This window comes from Schistocerca nitens, chromosome 6 (assembly GCF_023898315.1).
Source record: "Schistocerca nitens isolate TAMUIC-IGC-003100 chromosome 6, iqSchNite1.1, whole genome shotgun sequence".
NCBI lineage: Eukaryota > Metazoa > Arthropoda > Insecta > Orthoptera > Acrididae > Schistocerca > Schistocerca nitens.
The window spans coordinates 582,450,626-582,458,875 of NC_064619.1; the positions used below are offsets into that span (position 1 = coordinate 582,450,626).

Below are 8,250 nucleotides of genomic sequence, written 5' to 3' on the forward strand. Positions count from 1 at the left end.
TGATACTGGCGGAAGTAAAGCTGTGAGACCGGGCGTGAGTCGTGCTTCGGTAGCTCAGTTGGTAGAGCACTTGCCCGCGAAAGGCAAAGGTCCCGAGTTCGAGTCTCGATCGGGCACACAGTTTTAATCTGCCAGGAAGTTTCATATCAGCGCACACTCCGCTGCAGAGTGAAAATCTCATAGTGGGTAAACAGCTGTGAAAAAAAAAAAGAGCACTCCGTCTTCAGGCCACTAGTGGCTTACCTGGACCATCCGACCGCCGTGTCATCCTCAGTGGAGGATGCGGATAGGAGGGGCGTGGGGTCAGCACACCGCGTTCCCGGTCGTTATGATGGTATTATTGACCAGTGCCGCTACTATTCGGTCGAGTAGCTCCTCAATTGGCATCACGAGGCTGCGTGCACCCCGAAAAATGGCAACAGCGCATGGCGGCCTGGATGGCCACCCATCCAAGTGCCGACCACGCCCGACAGCGCTTAACTTCGGTGATCACACGGGAACCGGTGTATCCACTGCGGCAAGGCCGTTACTAGATAGCTGTGTAAGGAGGTTCAAAAAATGTTCCAATGGCTCGAAGCACTATGGGACTTAACATCTGAGGTCATCAGTTCCCTTGACTTTGAACTATTTAAGTCTAACCAACCTAAGGACATCACACACATCAATGCCCGAGGCAGGATTCGAAACTGCGACTGTAGCAGCAGCGCGGTTCCAGACTGAAGCGAATAGAATCTCTCGGCCATAGCGGCCGGCCGTGTAAGGACGGCTAACGAGAACAAGCTTATGACCAAAGCAAGTGGTAACGTTGTAAAACTCCTCTTTCAGACACTCGTGGGTTGGTTTGAAGTAGAGAAATTGATTCGCATTCCATCTCACCTATTAGGCTGAGGTCAAGATCATTTAACACCACTGATAATGTTGTTTCGTCTGCTACTCAAAATTCCATAACACCCTCCCTCCCTCTCTGTGCAGATGCCTGAAAACTCTATTCCGATTTCCTCATGCGCTTACCCTCCTCGACACGAAACCTCAACCAACCCAAATTAAACTATGAAATTACTCTAACTCTCCTCTTATTCTCCTTTTCCGCACTCAGCCACCATCTCCCGATCCCTGGAACACTTACGAATATTTTACTTACGAATTTTCGGCGCGGTTGGAACAGCTCATGGAAGAGGATGCGTTCAGTGCGAAACTTGTTTTCAGTGATGAAGCAACATTTTTTCTTAATGGTGAAGTGAACAGACACAATGTGCGAATCTGGGCGGTAGAGAATCCTCACGTGTGGTGTTACTGTTCTTCTTATTTCCACGCTTGCTAATAAAATTGTATGAGGAATTCCGCCTTTCGAGTTTTATTTTACCATGACATGTTTCAGCTCTTTTAGTGCTGCCTTCAATGGGGTACTTTGTTTCCTTTCTTACACGAAGCTATTGAATGTTTATGTTGGTAATTGTGAGCCTGCTACACAATCTACAACTTGTCATTGCTGTGATGTTGTGGTGATCGTCTACTTTGTTTGTGGCATAGTAACGTACTGATTTTACTTCTTTTGTCGTTTCACAGGATTTTCGGCGATTTTTCGAGGTTGCACAGTGTTTTCACCGTCATTACGTGTTGTAACAGCACAGCATCAAAGCTATGACAAGTTGTAGACTGTGTAGCAGGATCGCAGTTACCAACATAAACATTCAGTAGCTTCGTGTAAGAAAGGAAACAAAGCAGCCCTCTGAAGATAGCACAAAAAGAGCTGAAACATGTCTGGATAAAACAAAATTTGAAAGGTGTCTTCCATAGGGCGGAATATACAGGGCTATTGCAAATGATTGAAGCGATTTCATAAATTCACTGTAGCTCCATTCATTTACATATGGTCACGACACACTACAGACACGTAGAAAAACTCATAAAGTTTTGTTCGGCTGAAGCCGCACTTCAGGTTTCTGCCGCCAGAGCGCTCGAGAGCGCAGTGAGACAAAATGGCGACAGGAGCCGAGAAAGCGTATGTCGTGCTTGAAATGCACTCACGTCAGTCAGTCATAACAGTGCAACGACACTTCAGGGCGAAGTTCAACAAAGATCCACCAACTGCTAACTCCATTCGGCGATGGTATGCGCAGTTTAAAGCTTCTGGATGCCTCTGTAAGGGGAAATCAACGGGTCGGCCCGAGCAGAAGCCTTACCGTTTACAATTGCTACAAGCCCTGACACCCGATGACAAAGTCAAACGCTTTGAATTTTCGGCGCGGTTGGAACAGCTCATGGAAGAGGATGCGTTCAGTGCGAAACTTGTTTTCAGTGATGAAGCAACATTTTTTCTTAATGGTGAAGTGAACAGACACAATGTGCGAATCTGGGCGGTAGAGAATCCTCACGCATTCGTGCAGCAAATTCGCAGTTTACCAAAAGTTAACGTGTTTTGTGCAATCTCATGATTTAAAGTTTACAGCCCCTTTTTCTTCTGCGAAAAAAACGTTACAGGCCACGTGTATCTGGACATGCTGGAAAATTGGCTCATGCCACAACTGGAGACCGACAGCGCCGACTTCATCTTTCAACAGGATGGTGCTCCACCGCACTTCCATCATGATGTTCGGCATTTCTTAAACAGGAGATTGGAAAACCGATGGATCGGTCGTGGTGGAGATCATGATCAGCAATTCATGTCATGGTCTCCACGCTCTCCCGACTTAACCCCATGCAATTTCTTTCTGTGGGGTTATGTGAAAGATTCAGTGTTTAAACCTCCCCTACCAAGAAACGTGCCAGAACTGCGAGCTCGCATCAACGATGCTTTTGAACTCATTGATGGGGAAATGCTGCGCTGAGTGTGGGAGGAACTTGATTATCGGCTTGATGTCTGCCGAATCACTAAAGGGGCACATATCGAACATTTGTGAATGCCTAAAAAAACTTTTTGAGTTTTTGTATGTGTGTGCAAAGCATTGTGAAAATATCTCAAATAATAAAGTTATTGTAGAGCTGTGAAATCGCTTCAATCATTTGTAATAACCCTGTATATAGAATTGGACGAGGAATTCCACCTTATGGAAGACACCTTTCGAATATATATATATATATATATATATATATATATATATCCAACCAGTAAACCACCGCTTCTTTAAAGGACACAATTTCCATGCATAAAACAGCTTCAGATGTCTGACTAATTTATAAATCAGTGAATGTGTTAAACATTTGACTTTAAGCATGCAAGTGAGAAAAGCAGCGGAAAGTTTTGAAATTATGCTTAACGTTTGTAGGAAGTCGATAAGTGCTCTCATGATGAAACCCTGGATGAATGTGGTCTGGGTAATTTTCGCTCCATTTTAAGCAAAAAGCTAATTTTGCAGGTATCTGAATGTTTATGAGGTCACATCTCCTGCACTATTGAGTAGTACGATGATATAACTTTGCAGGTACGCTCAATGACATATGAAGATACTGTCTGGAAAGTGTGTTTAGAGTAGCATTAGTAGCAAAGAAGTAATAAATTCAAAGGTCGTGCGTGAAGTTTTAACACGCGCCGCTATAAGCGGAAACTAGTTTTTCGGGCATCCAAATGTCTATGACGTCATATTTCCTGAACTATGAATCGTGCAGTTATATAATTTCGCAGGTGCATTTAGTTGTTTACGTGGATAGTGTCTGAAAACTGTGTTGCGAACAGAGTCGGTAGTGAAGAAGTAATAACTTAAAACGTCATGGCTGATGCCGAAGTCTGACACCATGAACAGCGAGAATTTAGTAAGCGATAAACTTTTTTTCTCTTCATCGTTTTGTGTGAGTATGAGGGTTTGAAATTGTGTGTATAGCTTGTCAGAATTCACTAAGTGTTCTGATTCTCAAATACAGACTGCATAAATACCTGATATTTGCACGTCGTCAGTTATCGCTGCCTCTTAACAAACACACCGTTTCCGAGGTAATACTTATTGGTTTAAATTTTTAACACAGGATTGTACCTCTTTATGAGTAGATTATGAAACAATTTTAAATTTTTAAATTCGGTCAATAACTACCCGAAATATTGAAAATCAAACTGTTGTTGCCCTGGAAATCGTTAGATAGAACACCTGCAATCGGTAATGGGTTCTGGGACAGCGTTAAATAATACATAGGCTGATCTGAAAACTTTTAAGGGTTGTGGAGGGTAGGCTGTACAGAGAAATTCGTTCCGTTGCGACGTTTCCGAGTTAATTAGTATTGAATTAAGCCAATCAGGACGTTGCACGGATGACCAAGTTTTGTATCACTCTATTGTTCAGTTTTAGGAAGACAAACGAAGAACACGTTAGGGGACACCGTCTCTGGCAGGCCACTTGAATTTGCGCAAGCAACGGTCTGACTGGCTGACTACAGCACTAATTAACTCGGAAACGGTGCAAAGTATCGAATGTTTTTTCTTACAATTATTTCTCAGCACAGCCTAGTCTGCAACATCCTTACAAGCTTTTCAGACTGTTTCTGACCACCCTGTATACTGAAGTAGAATATTCTTCAATCAAACAGAAAATTAATCCCTTTAATAGCCATAGCCTGACAATTCATATATGCAAAATTGTTGAGGCTTTCGTGGCCACTTGTTGACAAACTGCCTATTGGCGTCTGTCTCGGGTTCTTCGGCCGACGTTCATCTAATGATTTTTCTGACGTTTCGCCAGCACGAGTGGCTGGCATTGTCAAAGCTTCACCCTCCATTGCCGGTGGTGAACTGGAGCCGAGCTCGCGGGCGCAGACTATATGTACCTGGCGCGCCAACGTCCGAGGGCTTCTCCGCGGTCATTTCCGCTGCGGTTCTCCTCTTGCTACCTGGCTTCCCGTACTGCAGCGAACGACCGTCGCAGGTAGCAAGAGGAGAACCGCACCGGAAATGACCGCGGAGAAGCCCTCGGACGTTGGCGCGCCAGGTACATATAGTCTGCGCCCGCGAGCTCAGGAGTTGTGGCAGCCGTAGCGCGCAGGTCACTGTTGCACGCGGCGCCCTGCTTCTGAGGGAGAGTTAGAAAGGAGATCGTACTGCGCGCGGGTGGCAAATTGTCGTGTTGCTGTTTTGACGGCAAAAAAAAAGCAAATTGTCTAACCCTAGCGCGCAGTATGGTTAAGATGAGTAGCGTGGGACGTGATGTCGCGAGAGGTGGCAACTCGGCGACAGAAGAAGAAGTTGTTTCCCCCGCTCCCGCCCTGTATATCAAGTGCAGGGAGGTCGAGTGGGTGGAACTATACGATGAGATGGGGCAGAGCTGCGAAAAGGAGGTCGTCGTTGAGTCCGTCGACTCCGACGCCACCATCGAGCTCCAGGCCGCTGACTGGAACGACTACAGGGCCCTGAAGGCCCTTGTTGCCGCTCACACGGTGGACGCCCCGGAAAGAAGAGGTGCGACGGGTCAAAAGACTCGTCGCAAAGAAGTCACCAAGGCGCTCCTGAGGGGACTGCCATGGATCCTCACGGAGCGGGCGGTGAAAGAAGGACTGCGCCGCCAAGGTTTTGTTGAGGCAACCGTCAGGTTGCACAACAGAACCAATAAGAAGAAACCGCCTCTGTTTATTGTCGCCACACCAGCGGCGGACAACGGAGCGGACATTCTGGACATCCGGAAGCTATTGGGCTTCCACGTGCAGCCGGAAGCTCTCCCACCCCACCTGGACACGAAGCCACAGTGCTTCAAGTGCCAGGAGGAAGGGCATGTGGCAAAGCACTGCCGTAACGCCGCCAGGTGCGTCAGGTGCGGACGCCATCATGACACCCGCACCTGTAGCAGCACCAAAGACGACAAACCGACGTGCGCCCGCTGCGGCGGTGAGCACGTCGCCAACTGGCGCGGATGTCAGGCCTTTAACGGCCGAAATCCCGCCACTGCAATAGAGACGGCGCCCCAGACCAAGAGGCGACGCCGCAGGAGGAGGAGGCGACAGCGTCCTGCAACCGCGGCGAGCAACGGAGGGGCAGCAGCGAGAGGAGGAGGCAACGCCGCGAGAACAACGGCGGCACCCGGAGGAGATTCGAGGACGGCCACCGCTCACGTGCGGCCGCCCTCACCCACCGCCTGTGGCAAGGGCGGAGGAAGGGGACGGCAGCGCGACGCAGCGAGTGGGAAGACGGCGGCGACAGCTGGTCCCGACGTCGAGTCGGCCCTCCGGGAGGCGGAATCACGATTCCGCATGGTTCTCCATGCGGAGATGGAGGCCGCCTGCCTCACTCTACGTGAATCCCTCAGCCGCAACACCAACAAGAAGGAGGCGCAGCACCAAGACGACAGGCTGGCAACAACAGCAGCACAGCCCAGTCGCGACCAGGCCACACAAACGGCCTGGCCTAAGAAGATGACAATAAGTCGAGCTGCACAGGCCTCGTTAGAAGGCAAGGGAGAAGCGGTTGCACGTCAGGACTCAGGCGTCCAAACCAAGGAGTTCGTCAACCACATGGCGGTACTTGTGGACAGCGAACTCCTGGACGACGACAGCCCGCGAGACGAGTACCAGATGAGCTTCCTGCAAAGCAAGGAGCTCATAAGAAGAAAGGCGGAAGCCAGAGAAGAGGAGTTCAGAAGAAGGCAAGAGGAGCAAGAGGCGGAGCGTGACAGAAGACGCGATGCCGCCCTTGCCCGCCGTGAACGCCAGCGCCAACGCTGGCAACACGGCAAATAAAGACAAGGCAAGTCACAACAAGCAGTTCTGGCCGGGTTTTGCAGGTTTTCCTTGGCCGCTAAGGTAAATACCGGAACTGTCCCCAACAAAGTCCTGCAAATAAATTCCCAATTGGGAGAACGCCCCCCCCCCCCTTCTTTGCACCCCTGCGAGAAAAATAAAGAGTGCCACAACAGAATTAACTTAACCCCTTGGCTGAAAAGAGCTAAATGCACGCTCTACAACAGCCCGCCCTTCTCCATCCGAGAAGGGAATGAAAAGTGCAAAAAAAAAAAAAAAAAAAAAAAAAAAAAAAAAAAAAAAAAGAGCTCGGCTCCAGTTCACCACCGGCAATGGAGGGTGAAGATTTGACAATGCCAGCCACTCGTGCTGGCGAAACGTCAGAAAAATCATTAGATGAACGTCGATCGAAGAACCCGAGACAGAAGCCAATAGGCAGTTTGTCAATTCATATATGCCTGAAGTCTGGCACTGTAAACAAAAACGGGTTGAGAACGTGTTCTAACAACCCTACCACAACAAAGGTCAAAATTTAATAATGATTGTGGTGTTGCTCACACTGCTAAATACTGCATTTTCGGGCAACAACAAAGTTATTATGTGACAGGTGTCATTAGAGCACAGTTAATAAAGTCATTTCATGTAATAATGAATAAACTAGGCACTCATCTTTTCGTGTTTCCCACGCTGGTCTCGTTGTAAAATCATGGCTCAATCGTCGAAAACCTAGGTGCTGATGATTCCAAGCTCTGATGCAAAGAGGCCTAGGTTTTATTCTGCTATATTCAAAAGTTTTGTAGATGTGCTTCACAAACCATTCTTAAAGATTACACTTTTGCAGGACAATGGTGATGTAAAAAAGTAATCAGCACTCCGAATTTAAGTTACACTTCTTCTTTATTACTTTTAGTGCAATATCACGCAACACACAAAACATCACTTCACAATACAAAACATACTTGAAAACATCTTCCTCACCGTTAAAGTTCACATTTTATATGCTGACTACGTTATGCGTCTTTCCAACATGACGTCCAAGACTTGACTTTTTCAACGTCCGACTCTAACTACTAACTAGTAATAATAGCTTACGCGCCCAAAAATCAGAGTTACAAGTACGTCAAAGATCGTAGTGACAAAATAAAGAATACACATAAGAATAATATCAGTGCAATATAATCATATCGATGTACCACAAATGAAATCAAATCTGAGTGTTGTCTCAGAAATATGTTAACTACTTCACAGAAACACAGTAGAATATAGCTGGTATCGAGAGGTTCAGGTCACCTGCAGTAATGGTTACGTAATTCAAGTACCATTACAGTGTCTGCTAGCACTTTCTCAAGGATGATCACCTAAAACTCTTCTGGTATCTGTCTAAAGAGTGTCTCGGCCTCATGCATTTCCGGATTTCTGTACATATCTATAGCACTCCAGTGCAAAGATACAAGGTTGAGTATCTCTCGCCAGCGATTATATGGAAAACTGCTGTTCGTGCTATTGAGTCAACTGATTTTATGGTTAGCCGGTAGCAGGCGATATGGTAAATAAAAACGGAATGAATGTCAAGTGCGCCAAGATGGACTCCTTTCTGAT

General features: G+C 47.0%; 1 pseudogene; it reads right to left on the bottom strand.

The window, feature by feature from the left end:
* Positions 1-413: 413 nt before the first annotated feature.
* On the bottom strand, positions 414-531 carry LOC126191929 (5S ribosomal RNA; annotated as a pseudogene).
* Between the last annotated feature and the right edge of the window lie 7,719 nt (positions 532-8,250).